Raw genomic sequence first — 17,007 nt, forward strand, 5'->3', positions numbered from 1 at the left:
ATGGGGTCTGAGTACATATTCCCGGATGCATGGTTATGATAGCAACGATGAGGAAACAAAGTAAGCAATTTATCATCCATTTGGGACCAAAAATAGCATATAGCATAGGGTCTTAAGCAAAACATGCAATTTTCTGGTTCAAATAGCTTATATCTAGTTAATCTATCAAACAAAATTACAAATGATGAAGCATTATCAAAGAATATTTTTCTGAAAAATGTATTGGCTCTTGCCATGCTGCTAAGGCCATATCTCCTTCCAGAGTTGTTGTCTCTTGACCTCCTGAATGAGGCCCCTCTTTTTGGCGTATTTTCTATAGTTACTTCTAAAACATATCAAAGACACTTTCAATAGCATAAAGAAGATGATCATAAATATAAGGAACCAAAATGCTTCTTTAACCCAGTGCTACCATGAGTACACTGGGGTGCATACCAAGTCTAGGTGTGCTGGTATGCTGATGGTGTCCCACAGGCCACATTTAATTATTTTCTTGTTCCAATTTTTATTGATTATAGTGCTGGCTTCTAATAGGCCAGTCATGTTATGTACTTCACTCTGAGCACTATGCAAGGTGATGCTTTCTTTCCTAATTTTGGCATCTAATGATACCAGTTATTTTTCATTGTATGTTATAATTTCTAAGATCTCATTCATTTTTTGAATGAAGTTGTTAGAATGATCTTGTTCTAGTTCAAAATCAAATAATGGAGTCAAAGTAATGTTTTTCCTCCAGGGTCAAAGTAGTCATGATTGTTGTATTAACCATTGTGGCCTGTGAGCCAGATAACATCTGCCTGTTAAATTAAAATACGCTTCAGAAGTATTCATAAATGATTCATTTACCATCTGCATGTGGCTATTTTTGGTTTGGGTGTGCATAGTATAAAGTTATAGTTCCACATGTCTTGTATTATAGTTGTTAATCTTGATATTGCAAATGATGTGTGATGCATCTTTGTGTGTGGTAGGTGTGGGTAGACATATGTATTTGCTCCTAATTTAATGGTATCTTCAGGTAGTATAGATAGAGAGCTATTGGTGGTGTTAAGTGATGACCACAGGAAGTGATCAACTGGTATTATAAATTCATGGCCTAGTTTTCGTGGTATGGCTTTAGAGTGATATCCTGGATATGCATTGTCCAGGAATACCCGTATTAGATGTATCTCACATATGTCTTCTGTGCAATATGATCCTTTTTCATTATCTAACAATGTTTGGAAATCCGAGGTCCTTCTTCCCAGTCCTGTTGTCAAAAGGGTATCTAATTCTCTCTCTACTTCTGCTAGAATACTTCTATATATTTGGCACATAATTAAGTTATAGTTCTGAGTTATAAGGTTCCTTGTTCTATAATACTCCTGTTTATATTGTTCCCCAAATACTTGCGTTTTTGTATTCATGGTGTATACCATGTTGTGGAATAAATCTATGCTTTTTGATAGTACATGGAGTGCCTGGCCTGTTTTCTTATTAATTTTCTGAATATTGTAGATTTCTGCCTTGATGGGTACAACTACTGCTTCTGCTATTCCTCCCACCAAGCCTCCTAATAATGCTCCGGCCATGAAGGCTCCTATGGCCAGTACCTGTAGAGGTTTTCTGCCAAACTTATTTGTGCTGCTGTATTGATATGATATGGTGTCCATTTCTCAGCAATATGACTTAGGAGGTTTAAAGGCTTATAATGAGATGGAAATCTGGGTTTTCCTGATTCTAGGGGTCAATATTATTTCTACTGGTAAGGTTATGTCTGGTACTACAAATGGGGCTTCTTTAACCGAAGGTGGCCCAGGTGGTGGATTTAACCATCCTGGTGGATAATGTGCTGCCATGAACCTTACGCTGGTTTTATTAATGCCTGCATAGTCTGTTGTAATGTTGAATACTCCTCAGTGTACCAAGTAAGGATTATTGTGAGTGGTCTGATTTGTGGCAGTCTTTAGTGACATGGGTAAGTATAAAATCTTGTCCCAGTCCTCTGCACCTGTCAGCATAAGGCTTTTTTACTGTCCAATCTGGCATTTGCCAGTCTTGATGTTGGGGGTGTAATAATATATAACTAAAAGTATATGGCAAGCCTGAATAATTTATGTTTCTTGCATTGTTATGTTTGATTCCCCAAATTTTCCACCATTGTATAGTCCTTTCTGGAGCTTTGATGTGGTATTTAGGTGTTAGGCTGCTAAGATTATAAAAGCAGCCAACTGCTGGTATACTAGTTTCTGTTAAATTGGGTTTCTCATATCTAATGTTGTTAAACCCTGTGTAGTTAAAACTAGGGATTCTTATGTAATTCATTCATAAAGTATCTACATGGGCTACTGCCCCAAACTTTGCAGATATGTTCTTTCCTGGAAAATTAAATGGTAATGCTTCCTATTGTATCCCATGGTATAGGGAAATTCATTCCTGTGCTATTTACTGCTGTGTCACAAATATACCTGTTTTATATTCTTCCTTCTTATCACATGTGGTCATATGGTGACATTGATTATAGTAAGTAAAATTTTGTAATAATAATGTAAAGTATGTCCCTACTGGATTCACATTTATGTTTTCCTTCTTGAATCCAAATGTGTTAGGTAAATTACCTCCTGTCATAGATATTTCTCCTTATCATTGGTAGACCCCCCAAAATGGGTATAGGTTTCTTTATATATTTCCATACTTCCTTTATTTGTACTATTCCTGGAATGGAAGCTTTTTGGTCCCAGAGTGCCATGACTGATGTATACTCATAACCTTTGTTCTCCCTAAATAATGGCTGGGATGCTGCTGTATTTCCTTTGAGTGGGTGTGTGTAACATGTGCCTCATGTATATGCAGTCCTACTTCTTCTGATTTCTCGTACACAGTACTCTATGTCTTCCTTCCTCTGGTTTTGTAGGCCAAGGGTTTCTACTGAAACAGTTCCAGGCAACGCCTGGTATTCTGTTAGTGTCCTTTTCTACACTCTATCATGACAGCCATGAATATCCCTGAGCTACCAAAAAGCATTCATGTGTTGCCATTTTTTCATGTAATGTAGTCTGCTATATTGGTGGCAGGATGTTGGTTAGTACTAGTCGTTGTCTATAATGTTCCATCCCCAGGGCCACAGCTGATACCCAATCCTCCCAGGCGGGCCATTGTTGTGCTCCTACTAAGGGAGTCAGGGTAATAGCTTAACTTGCCAAACCAGGGTAGGGTTGGGAAACCTGCTACACGTGAACAATTTTTCTGGTTCCATGCCCTCTGGAGTTCTGTCATACAGCTCCCTGGGGCACCAATTTCCCCATGGTTTAGGTAACGGGAGTATACCACTCTTAATTGGGTAAGGTACAGCAAATTCTGTACATTGGGTCCAGTTCATATTTGGACCAGGTTTACACAGGTTTGGTGTTGTTATAGGTGTAGGTGGAGAAGTTTCTTTTCCCTTTTCCTCTCCAGGTTCATATTCATCATACTCATAATCATACATTTGTTCTTCCCATGTTTATGTTATATGATTAAACCACTTGCCTTCTGCTTCGCCTTCCAGCCCTGTATGTATCAAAGTACTTATATATAATTTAGGAAGGGTTGAATTTATAGCTAAATCATAATTGAATGTAGACTCTATCTCCATTCTATTAGTGATTGCTTTGTAGACACCTTTAACATTAATAATGTTTGGTTTAACCTTGGATGGTCTATACTAATAATTACTAAAGATTGTTCTCACATTAGAGGCATTAGACCACACCTTATTAAAGTGACATTTTGTGGGATTTTGTTCATATCTATTTGTATTTATATTATCTTTTTGATCTAGCATGTAAGTTTTGGTAGGGTGGTATGGTGCTACCTGTTGTCTGAGGTGTTCTCAGCCATGGAACCAGGAATGCGCTAAGCAATAAGCATACTTGGTCCAGAAGCTGTCTATTTTAAGTTATGTCGCCCATATCCTATCATCTGTCTACCATCTGGGTATTTTATATAGTGGGTTTATAACTTTAGGTATATAGGTGGGCCATGGTATTTGTGGTTTGGGGGTGATGGCTGAGGGCAGAATTGTACTCACAGTGCTGTTGCCAGCAATGTCATGTATTCCAATTTCAGGGTGTTTAACACTGAAAATAATAATAGAACATAGAACATGGCAAGCATAGCTAATGGGTGCCATATGGCTAATAACATGCAAAGCGCTATTCATGTAATTGCTCCAGAAAATGAATAGCCAATAATCCACTAATAAGTATAGGGTTAGTAATAACAGAATTATTTCCAATTTTTTCTTGTCACAGTATTTAGCCAGCAAATGATATAGTTAGCTATCAGGCTAGTAGTAATATGATTATGTAGTTGGTCACAGAAGTGCACACTGAGGTCCACTACTGGAATGATTACCAGAGAAACAACAATAATAAGGATCACTGTATATGTGAATGCTCTCACACATGCACAAACACACATCATTCGTCAGCATGATGCCAAGTCCTCCAGTTTGGTTAGTTGTAGTCCTCCCTTGCTGTCTGTGGTCTACACGGTGTTTCCAGTGCCAGGTGCCACAATTTCTGTCTGGGTTAGTTTATCCTTGTGCCTCTGAATGCAAGCATAGGGTTTGATTATATTTCTAGTTTTTTCATTTGGATAATCTATATCTGTGTACTGAGGACTTCCTCAATTGGAGATCATCTATTGATTCTAGGTCTGCTATTTAGTTCAAAGATAGCTTTTGCCAGGGCTTCTGAGTGTGGACTATCTTTATGTGCTATTAATTTTACTTGAAGTAATCCATTGAATCTTTCAATACTGCCTGCTGCTGTTGGGTTATAGGCCAGGTGGAATTCCCACATTTTGTCAAGATTTTTTTTACCAGTCTCTGTATGATTTTACCAGTAAAGTGGGTTCCTTGATCACTTTGTACTAGTCTAGGTATACCATAAGCTGAAATTCATGACCACAATATAAAAATTGTAAATTTTTGTCTGGTTTGGGTCCTGATCTGGCCATACCTAATCCTGTGCAGACATCTACTACTGTGCATGCATACTGTTTCCTGAACTCACTTAATGGCCCTATGCAATCAGTTTGGCGTAAATGTAGTCTGTGAGTGCCTATTCCATGGTAATTATGTCTAAATCTGGTTTTGTTTGCAGGGCATCCTTCACATTTCTGTATGGCATTCTTAACTTTATTCCATGTTATGACTTTTTCCTTTGAGTGAACCACTGGTATGTTGCATGGCTTCCTGCATGTCCTAGGAACATATGTATCTGTTCTCTTTCTTGTCTTGTAATCTCTGCCTGTGTATGAGGAGTCACTTTGGTCCATTTCCTCTTAATTGTAAGTTTTGTAGGACCTTGGTAATGTGCCTTAAGTTTTATTGTCATACTTGCTAAGCTATCTGCTTCATTATTATATTTGGTTTGTAGGTCATCTTTGTTTTGGTGGGCACGTACATGATATACCTTAATCCTTATCTCTTTACTGATTTGAGCTATCTCCATCCAAGCTTCCTTAGACCATAAATCTTTTCCATTGATTTTCCATTCTGTTAATTTACATTTTCCTGACCAAATTGCTATTCTGTTGGCCACATACCAAGAGTTTTTTCCATCCTTACTGGACTGTCTAGCTGCCAATAGGGCTGCTATTATTTTTTTCTATAGGAAGGCCTACAGAGCATTTTCTTTTTTTTTTTTAAATTAGGTATATTCTTTATTTACACTTCAAAATAGGGCTGCTACTACCTCCGCATGTTGTGCTGATTTGCTCTTTCCTTCCTCTGTTAGTACCATTCCACATTCTGGCCTGAAAGCTGCTTTCTAGCACACCACGTAGCTTTTAGTGGTGGCTGAGCCGTCAGTAAACTAGGCATTAACCAGTGAAGGGAGTATTGACCTGACCCCCATGTTCCTATGGGTACCTGTTTCTGGGAAAGGGAGGTGTCAAGTGTGATTAGTACTTGGCTTTCATTAATCGATGCCAGTATATGCTCTGACATCATTGGTACTGTCCCCTGTGCAGTCAGGTTTGCTCCTCGAAGAACTCCGAGAGGTACCATTTCCATCGCAATACCTTTCCTTCCATGGGCAAACCTGCCCATGCCTCATCTGGAGTCTTTACCCATTCGAGAATGGTCAGAGTGGATCAGAGTACCACTGGGATCTGTCTTAGGATGCTGTGGCACGTACAGAGTGCTTCATAGGCAGTCCATATTGTTTTTTCAAAGGTTGAATACTTAGCTTCTGACCAAGGGAAGCATTTGCAATAAAAGCCAATTGGTTTAATCTGTGGTTGTTTAACAAATATATTCCAGTCACCATATCCCTTTATTAAGAGGATATCTATTATCACTGTATTATCTACATTGATATAAATTAAATTACTAATTTTCTCTATATATTCTAATATAATATTTACTGCTTCTTCCTGGGGTGGTACCCAGGTGAAGTCAGATGCTTTCTTCACTGTGCTGTATAAGGGTTAGAGCAGCAATTGCAGGTATGGTATATGTTGCCTCCAATACCAAAATAAGCCTATTAAATGCTGTGTTTCTCTCCTATTCTGAGGTCTTGGTAAGTTTCTTAATCTGTTAATTACTTCTGGGGGAATGGATGGCCCTCTAGTCGACCAGTGTACCCTGAGGAATTTAACTTCCTCTGATGGTCCTTTTACTTTGTCTTTATTAATGGTCCATCCTTCATTTGTTAAATGTGAAATTAAGTCTGCTACCATTTTATGTAGTATTTATCATTTGCTATCAAAAGAAGGTCATCTACATATGAAAAGTTTGTTACTTCTTCTGGTGTGTAGAATGAATCTAAAGCCCATCTTAATGCATTATGTGCTATAATTGGGCTGTTTTTACTAGTAAATTGATATTGTTTTCCTTCCCATGAGAATGTAGTGATTTCTCTAGAATTGGGATATAAGGGAATTCCAAAGAACATGTCTGTTTAGTCTATCATGGCTAACCATTTGGGTGCCACCTGTCTGATTCTCAGGAATATGTCTTCTACATTTGGCAATTGGCCAGGCATCTGCTCTGATAGCTTGTTTATATTCCTGTAGTCTACTGTGAATCTCCATTTGCCATTCGGTTTCTATACTGGCCAAATGGGGCTGTTATAGTCAAAGCCTTGTGTTGGTTCTATAATATGTTCTGTTAGTAAGGTTTGTATGGTGTCTTTCACTTCCTCCATTCCACCTTTTATGGGGTATTGTGGTGTGAAAGAGGGTGGTATTTTGGGTAGTTCTACCTGTGGAATTTTAACTGTAGCCAATAGTACTTTTGGTAGTCTTTTGAAATTCAAAAATTTTGGAAATAATTTACAAATACACATATTGTGGGTTGTCCTATAACATTTTCTGGGACACTGCACAGAACAAAATCTAGCTCATAATTTTTATCATATATTTGCAATATTAGTCTAGTCACAGGGGTTCTAACTCTTCTTCCAATTCCCTCTACTTCTATGTAGCCTCTAATCTTGCCTGTGTTCAGGATCTGACCTTCATCTAGGGTATATACATTAGGTTCACTACCCATGTCCAACAGCCATTTGACCACTTTGGTGGTATTGTCAGGTAGTATAATGGGTAGTGCTATTCTGGGTTTTAGAAATTGTGTCCCTCAGCAAAGAACTAGAAAAAATTACCTCCCCTGTTGGACACACAAGTCAGCCTCAGGGTCATCCGTCTAGTTCAGAAGACAGGGACTACATTACCATGTGATCTTGGGTTGAATCAGTTGAAGCTCCACTGGCCATTCCCACACCTTCCCCTTTGGCATAACTCCAGCTCAATACCTGGCCCATCAACGGGAGGCATCCAAAGTGCTTCTGCTACAATTAATCATGAGCTTATTCTCCTTGGGGGATAATAGCCCTTATCATCTTATCTCCTTAAACCAGTGGTTCTCAACTTTCCAAATGCTGCAACCCTTTAATGCAGTTCCTCATGCTGTGGGGACCACCCCAACCATAAAAATATTTTTGTTGCTACTTCAAAACTGTAACTTTTTCTACTGTTGTGAATCAGAATGTAAATACCTATGTTTTCCAGTGGTCTTCGGTGACCCCTGTGAAAAGAGCTGTTTAACCCCCAAAAGGTCTCAACCCACAAGTTCAAAGCCATTGCCTTAAACCTTCCTACACTAGATAACCAAGGATTAACTATACAAGTAAATTTGTCTGCATGCCTAATGTTTTATGGTCATGTGGAAAAGAGGGATTGAAATTATATTAGTTCAAATTTACATAAATTTCTGTGTTTGTCTGTTTGTCTGTTTTGTTCTGTTTGTTTTGTTTTGTTGACACAGAGTCTCTCTGTTTAGCTCTGACTGTCCTGGAACTTCACATGAATCTTCAAACTACATTATGTGGAGGCTGAATTACAAGTCAACCTTTGAAGTTGGAATAGTCAGTGCCCGAGAAATACCCCACAAAAATAAACTCTCATTTGGTGGTGTTGAAAAAAAAAAAGAAATTGTGTCCCTGAGGTTGAAAGGGACATCCTTATCCTCTCCAGTTGTTCCTGAATGGCAGCCTGTTCATAGGTCTTGCCCCTATGCTTGGCCCTTGATTGTTGAATCCTAGTTTGGGGGGGGGGGCTTGGCCGTTAGAGTCCCACCCCCTCTAAAAGGGTCTTTGAGGAGCTTGCCCAAACAAGCGTCTGGTGGGAGTCCATGGCTGGCTTGGTTCTGATCTAATTGGGAGGATGTCTTCTAAACGGTTTTATATTTTTAAACCATCTCCTCACTCCATTATACTTCTTACGTTTAATAGGTAGGGATACTACCTTCTCTGAATCTAACTCTGTATGACTTTAAGAAGTCTATGGCATCTGTCACAGTTGGAGTTCCTTGTCATGGTCCAGCTAGGGTCACCCTGAGATGTTGTGGAGCTCCTTTCAACAGGATTTTCTTAAACTGGGCCAACACTGGTGCAGCCTGTGGAGTGGGAACCTGGTTGTAATTGAAGTAGAGTACTCCTAATTTTCTTGCTAACTGAATTGCTTCCTGTAAACTATTCCATTTTGCTGAGGCCTCAAACTGAGTTAAATCTAAAGAGGGGAACACATGTCTGCAAGCTGCAGTTATGTAATCAAGCAGCGGGTGCGTGCCTCCTCAGGAGCTGTCTAACACATGTTCCCAAGCTTCAAATACAGTGGGATTTTTCTACCATGTTCCTAATTTTACACATCTCTCGGTCTGACAACATTATTGAATTTGCTCCCTTCTCCCACAGTTTTACTGTACAGGATGCATCCTTCATGCCATTCTGGGCATAGTCTTTTCTAAGTTCATTGAGTTCCTGTGGGGTATACACTCTGGTTTCCATTATCATCTGCGTGGGGCCGGTGCGTCCTGAACCCCTTACTGGCATCTGAAGCCGGGAGGCAGTCACTGGCAATGACAGAACCAGTTCAGTTTCTAGAGATTTATGGTTAGCCTTTTGCCCATTAGTCTATCTTTATCTAAATTGACTATAGTCTTCATGAGTATACCAGGTATTTCATGGTATACTCATGAAATGCTTTATCTAAAATAGGTTCCACCTGTTGTGGTGCTGTTAATGGGATGTCACTTTTAACTTCCTCACATTTAGTCTTATTCTTAACTATATGGTTAGTGTCCTGCCAAGCTATTTCCACTGAATCAGAGGTCCCTTCATCTTCTAATTTTACTTTTCTCAAACCTTTAATTACTTTTTTTAGTCCATTCATGGTGTTATTTTGTAGGCCCCGTGGTACAGTGCTTTTATTGTTTTCTTTTTAAAGTACCAGGCAATATTACTTCTTGGGGGAGTTTTCATTAATTTATTAAATAATCTATCTGCCCATCTCACTAGTGTTTTTGCCAGCTACTCTCATTAGGCTTGGGAGTCTACTTCCTTATGCCAATAACCTGCTCTTCCTCTTAGCCTTATAGGCACGGAGTTGGTTTCACAGTGTCCTATTTTCTTTTTTCTTTTCTTTTTTCTTTTTTTGTCTCAACACCGAGTTTTAATCGCTTAAGGTTACAGCTATAGCAAGAGGATCTCGTTGAAAGCTGTGTTGAACAGTTTTCATCTTCTGTCAGTACAAATTAATGTCCTTAAGGTATTTTTGGTTTTAGAATTGGTTCCCATCATAAAGCAACAGTAGGACAACTCACTTCTGGAGCCAGCGTTAGGATGCCCAGTGTCATCAGCTCTCGCCTGGGGACCGCTGGCCCAGGCTCTGCCCAGGTGACCTAGGACATGGTGCTACTGAGCTCTTTGGTATGCTGCACGTAACCACGCTTACCTCTTCTGTCACCACAGGGTTACTTCTGTTAGCAGAGGTGCCAGGCAGCTGTCCCACAGGCCACACTAGGACTCTGGAGCTGTCCCACATACTATGCATAGTAAGCTGGAGTACAATAATCATAAAAAACATTTACAACTGATTGCCATACAAAAATATGCCATTTCCATCATAAAGTAGTGTTAATAGTACCCGACCTTCTTGTTAGTTAACAAAAAAGTTCTGAAGGGAGCTGAAGTAAACGTGAGGGATGAAAATTACAAAGAAATGAACTCTCAACCTCAAAATGAATTTAGAACAACGTATAGAAGTAGCAAAGCATCTTCATGAAAATGGGGGAATTACTGTCTGGCTCCAGTGGTGACACCCTGTCGCGTGTCAGGGGCCAGGGCTAACTGTGTGGCCACGGGCTGGCGCATCCTCACTGCTGATAATGCTATTTGTGTAAGCTGAGACGAGCCCTTATTTTATAGGCAACAGATGAGTGGGAACACTAGGTTTAGCCATAAGAACTTTTTAAGACATAAGAGCATCTGCCCTGTTAAATGCAGAGACATTATTAAACAGTTAGAAAAGGTTAATTTAGGAGAAATGGCTATACAGCACATGTACAGGTCAAACTATTTTGAGAAATTCTGTTTTAGAAAAAGAATCAAACTAAATCAACACTTTACTATAAAGTATTTCAAAATCCAAGGTGGCAATTTAAGACAGCGCCATCGTCCATGAGGACACGTCCACCTTTTGACGGGGAGAGGAAGCCCTCTGCACATGAGCACTGGGGAGTGCAGGGGCCCAGGCTTTGTGAAGCAGCCAGGTTCTGATCAGAGTTGGGATGGAGGCTTCAGACTCTCAGCCTTGTGGCATTGCCCCCAGCCTGGAGGGGTGCAGCTCTGTGTATTAAAGTGGCAACAGTTGAGGAAGTCTTCCTCTCTAGTCTGTGCATGTGTCCATCTCGTGACCCCTGCCAGTCATTTCTACGGAGAAGTGTTGGCCTGTGTCAGCATGACAGCTGACATGCCCCTGAGGAGGCCAGAGCATGCCCACAGCCTGTGGTCAGAGCATGGCTTGCTCCTGGGCACCCTCTGCCATAGCTGGAGCTGTTAATCTGTTACCTGAAGAGCCTCTGAGATTGCAGGGAGACTTTCTGAGGGACAAAACTGTGGTTCTGGAGACTCCTGGCTATTGGTGTAAGCTTGTTGGCAAAAAGCTATTTCCAATATACAGTAGGGTCTAAAGAGCCCAGCTTTGAAGAGCAGAATTATATTCCTCTGTTATTCTAGCTTCCGTGTTACTTTTATCTTAATGTCAAAGGCACTTCTAGGTTTAAATAGCTACAGTGAATGCTTTAAAATTACAGTGCATTTTAACAGTTAGTTGTATGGAACTGAAGCAAATCCATGATTTTGAAACACAGTGATCTTAGGTCCTAACTGAGGTGAACTAAAATAAGAAAATCTAACCCCAGAATACAAGCTAAGAATATTAGCTAAACACATGGATGCCAACTGAGGCCTCTTGGGAGTTTTATCAGATGATCTGGAAATGCATTAAATATGCTAATCTATTAACTTTCCTATCCACCTTCTCTGGGTTTTAATCTATCAGATAATCTTTAGTAGGTAGTAGGAAAATAGATATTGGCAAAATTCACAAGGCAGAGGAACCTCAATATTGTGATGAGAAGTGTAACAACGGGAATGTGTGCTGTAATGACCCAGATGAGCCAGGCCCAAAGGGCACAGGACAAAACCCCAAAGTCACACTGCCCTAGAATAACTGAAGGCAGCATGATTAAACATGACTTAAATAGTAGTGCAAATTTCATACATACAAATTGGCCAGTTTTAAACGCCTCAGTTAGCAATTTCAGTTCAGAGAGGGAATTGTGCAGCTTCTCTCGATATGTCTAGAAAAATACCTTAATTTAGTTTTCATTTGTTAGTGTCTCAGTAGATAACCATATTTTGGCCCCACTTAAAAATTTGCTTAATGGCATTCTTAAAATGCTTCGTCTGCACAGGTTTCCTATGGGAGAAAATGGAAATGAAGAGGAGAGGAACTCTGGTGTCCCCAGAGTGTCATGGGGCCCTGTGGCCCTGAAGTACATCCTGCTCTGGTCCAGCTCTGTGTAGCAGGCTTCCAAGGGGCCGCTGCGATGCTGCCTCAGCATCCTGCTCAGCATGTCCACCTCATCAGCCAGGAGCGAGAGCTTGTGGAAGGCCATGATGGAGCCCCCGAGGTTGATCTGTGCCTCGGGGACCCAGCGGAAGCAGCACAGTTTCCACAGCTTTATGTGTGTTCCGGAGAGCCTTGACAGGATAATGCTGTGTAGGTTGGCTGGTCTGGAAAACCACTCCTTAAAGTACAGTTCCGCTCCACTGTGCTGGCAGTCGGTGTGCTGAGGCGGGGCTGGCTTCAGCTTCAGGATCAGTGAGTTTCTCTGAGGCAGCAGCAGTTCTTGCTCACTGATGATTCCATTCTTCAAGCATGGGGGCATTCCTCTCAGTGTGGAGCTGTAGCTTTTCTTCGTGCATTTAAAAGTCTTCCTGGAGCCATTCTGTACACAAGGAGTGCTCTTGCCAAAGTCGAAGGGGTTGTGGAAAAGAGTACGGTCCTTCTCCGTGAAATGAAGAGCCTAGTCCTAAACTGAGGGGAATTTCAAGCCCTTTTCATCACCCAGCTGAATGTTTTTGCTGATAGCAAACTCCGTGCTCTGCTTCACCCCGCTCATGAGGAGAGTTGAAGAGGAAGGTGCCAAACAGCGAGATCCGGGTACTGTTGTCCGGCACTGCTAAGTATGTCTCGGAGAACTCGAAGGCGGCTGGGTACTGCTCTAGCAGCTGCCACGTGGTATCCAAGAAGAGCAAGAATAAAGGAGACTCTTTCTCAGACCTCTTCAAGTGGTTGCATCTGTTTAGGAACTGATATCCCATGATGACCCAATCCTTCTGTACCAGACTCTGAAATCTAGTAATTGTCCTGAAGTATGGATCCATTAATACTTGAATGAGAGAAAATACCAGAAAACTCAAGTCTCTGCCTTCCTGCTCTTGCAGGACTAGAGAGACGCTGGCTTTCAAGAATGTACACGAGTTCTGCTGAGTGTTTAAGGAAAGCCCTGACATACTCTAACCACTGAGTACTTTCCAGTGAAGACAACCATTTCTCTTCAGTTTCTTCAAATGGTTCATTTACACACAGTTGCTTAAGTTTTACAAATGCTGCTTGTCAATCCCACTGAAATCAGGGACTAGACAAGGCTGTCTTTCTCCATATCTTTTCAATATTGTACTTGAAGTTCTAGCTAGAGCAATTAGACAACATAAGGAGGTCAAAGGGATACAAATTGGAAAGGAAGAAGTCAAATTATCACTATTTGCAGATGATATGATAGTATACTTAAGTGACTTGAAAACCTCCACCAGAGAACTCCTACAGCTGATAAACAACTTCAGCAAAGTGGCTGGTTATAAAATCAACTCAAGCAAATCAGTTCCCTTCCTATACTCAAAGGATAAGCAGGCTGAGAAAGAAGTTAGGGAAATGACACCCTTCACAATAGCCACAAACAATATGAAGTATCTTGGTGTGACTCTAACCAAACAAGTGAAAGATCTATACAACAAGAACTTCAGGTCTCTAAAGAAGGAAATGGAAGAAGACCTCAGAAAATGGAAAAATCTTCCATGCTCATGGATTGGCAGGATTAATATAGTTAAAATGGCCATCTTGCCAAAAGCAATCTACAGATTCAATGCAATCCCCATCAAAATCCCAACTCAGTTCTTCACAGAGTTAGAAAAAGCAATTCTAAAATTCATCTGGAATAACAACAAACCCAGGATAGCTAAAACTATTCTCAACAGTAAAAGAACTTCTGGGGGAATCAGTATCTCAGACCTTAAGCAATACGACAGAGCAATAGTGATAAAAACTGCATCTTTATCACTATTGGTACAATGATAGGCAAGTGGACCAATGGAATAGAATTGAAGACCCAGAAATGAATCCACGCACCTATGGTCACTTGATCTTCGACAAAGGAGCAGAAAATATCCAGTGGAAAAAAGATAGCCTTTTCAAAAAATGGTGCTGGTTCAACTGGAGGTCAGCATGCAGAAGAATACGAATTGATCCATTCTTATCTCCTTGTACTAAACTCAACTCCAAATGGATCAAGGACCTCCACATAAAACCAGACACTCTGAAATTAATAGAAAAGAAACCGGGGAAAACCCTTGAAGACATGGGCACAGAGGGAAAGTTCCTGAACAGAACACCAATAACTTATGCTCCAAGATCAAGAATTAACAAAAGGGACCTTATAAAATTACAAAGTTTCTGTAAGGCAAAGGACACTGTCAAAAGGACAAATTCGCAACCAACAAATTGGGAAAAGATTTTCACCAACCCTACATCTGATAGAGGGCTAATATCCAATATATACAAAGAACTCAAGAAGTTAGACCCCGGGGAACCAAATAACCCTATTAAAAATGGGGTACAGAGATAAACAAAGAATTTTCACCTGAAGAAATTTGGATGGCTGAGAAGCACTTTAAGAAATGCTCAACATCATTAGTCATTAGGGAAATGCAAATCAAAACAACCCTGAGATTTCACCTCACACTAGTCAGAATGGCTAAGGTTAAAAACTCAGGAGACAGCAGGTGTTGGCGAGGATGTGGAGAAAGAGGAACACTCCTCCACTGCTGGTGGGGCTGTAACATGGTACAACCACTTTGGAAATCAGTCTGGTGGTTCCTCAGAAAACTGGACATGACACTTCCGGAGGACCCTGCTATACCTCTCCTGGGCATATACCCAAAGGATTCCCCGTCATTCAATAAAGACACATGCTCCATTATGTTCATACCAGCCTTATTTATAATAGCCAGAAGCTGGAAAAAACCCAGATGTCCCTCAATGGAGGAATGGATACAGAAAATGTGGTATGTTCGCACAATGGAATACTACTCAGCAATTAAAAACAATGAATTCATGAAATTTTTAGGCAAATGGTTGGATCTGGAAAATATCATCCTAAGTGAGGCAACCCAATCACAAAAGAATACACATGGAATGCAATCTCTGATAAGTGGATATTAATTAGCCCAGAAGCTCTGAATAACCAAGGCACAATTAGCATAATAAATGACTCCCATGAAGAAGTAAGGAGAGGGTCCTGATCTTGGAAAGGCGTGATCTAGCATTGGAGGGGAGTATCAGGACAGAGAAAAAGGAGAGAGGTAATGGGAGAAAGAGTGGAGAGAAGAAGGTTTATGGGACATATGGGGAGGGGGGAACTGGGAAAGTGGAAATCATTTGGAATGTAAACAAAGAATATAGAAAATAAAAATATATAATTAAAAAAAACAAAAACAAATGCTGCTTGTATTTCTTGGATATTGGGCAAAGTCTTATCTAGATCTGACTTGAGGAAACATCATCTTCCTCTGCTGCTGCAGCTTTGATGAAGGCCATCCACACAAGAGCACTGCTGTTAGAGTGGCTCCAGCACCAGAATGGCATTTTTCTTCCAACAAAAGAATGGGAAAAGATCTTCAGGTCTTGGTCTGCTAGTGAACTTGGCACGACAAAGTATTCTGGAAGGCAAGCAGATATCATGTAACCCTAGTTGACAGAACAAACTCTCTACGCAGAAGTGCCTGTCCTCTTGATCTCTCTGTCCCAATCTGAGCAAGTTTCGAACAGCGGCGCGGTACTGCCCACTCCACTCCATACTCCTCCACCTCCTCAGGATACTCCATTAACTTTTTTGGCTGAATTGTGGTATTTTTTTCCCAACATATTCACATGCAAAGAGAAGCTGGAGGTCTGTTGGCTGGGAATAATGAGCTATTGCAAGACATACCTTCTTGGCACTTTCAGGACCCGACTCATCGGAAGTCTTTACAATAAATAATTAATTCTGTTGGATTGAATTTCAGCTTCTGGTTGGGACCTAGGGTTTTTTGTTTCCTCTTGTGGTCATTCACTGTGACAATCTGTTCAGTAGATGTCAAAGGGACATCATGCTATCCAAGGAGAAGGTTTCTGTAACGGCATTTCTATAATGGCATTGGGTCATCTGTAATAAAGGAAAATTTGAAGCTACTGCATATCAGCTTGCCCCATAAATTGTACTGGCTCGTTGTCTGTTGCGATGCACTTTCTCACAAAATTGACTTCATTTACAACAATTTCTCCTGGCAAAAGAACTGGCTCCAGTTTTTTAATCTTTGGTTCTGAACTGATCTTATCGTCAGTCTGGGGCAGCGGCAGGAAGCAGAACCTGAAGCTGGGTCTGGGTGGCTTGAGAGAGAACATGGTGCCATCGCTTGTGTGCCCCAGCCTTATGGCCAGCCAGATGCCTCCCGGTTCAGCGTTCCTGGTGCAGCTGCCCAGGCCAGGTCTGTGGCCTGCCCCACCAGGACTGGTATCCTATTTTCAACTTCCCTTGCTTTTTTTTGATCTACCTATCTTTGTCTATTGAAGCATCATAGATGTTCTATTTCAAAAGAGACCAGTGCCTTCTAAGTAGTGGTTACACTTCCTGCTGACCTCTCAGTGTACTCTACAATACTACCTACTCTTCCTCCTAGCCTTATCAGCACAGAGTTGGCTTGGCTTCCAGGTGTCATTTCGACTTCAAGAAGTTAGACTCCAGAGAGCCAAATAACACTATGAAAAATGGGGTTCAGAGCTAAACAAAGAATTTTCAACTGAGGAATATCGAATGAC

The 17,007-nt window shown here is 40.7% G+C and overlaps 1 pseudogene; it reads right to left on the reverse strand.

Moving 5' to 3' along the window:
• Positions 1 to 12,187: 12,187 nt before the first annotated feature.
• On the reverse strand, positions 12,188 to 16,593 carry LOC127675125 (myotubularin-related protein 10-like; annotated as a pseudogene).
• Positions 16,594 to 17,007: the final 414 nt, after the last annotated feature.

Source organism: Apodemus sylvaticus, chromosome X (genome assembly GCF_947179515.1).
Source record: "Apodemus sylvaticus chromosome X, mApoSyl1.1, whole genome shotgun sequence".
NCBI classification, from domain to species: Eukaryota; Metazoa; Chordata; class Mammalia; order Rodentia; family Muridae; genus Apodemus; species Apodemus sylvaticus.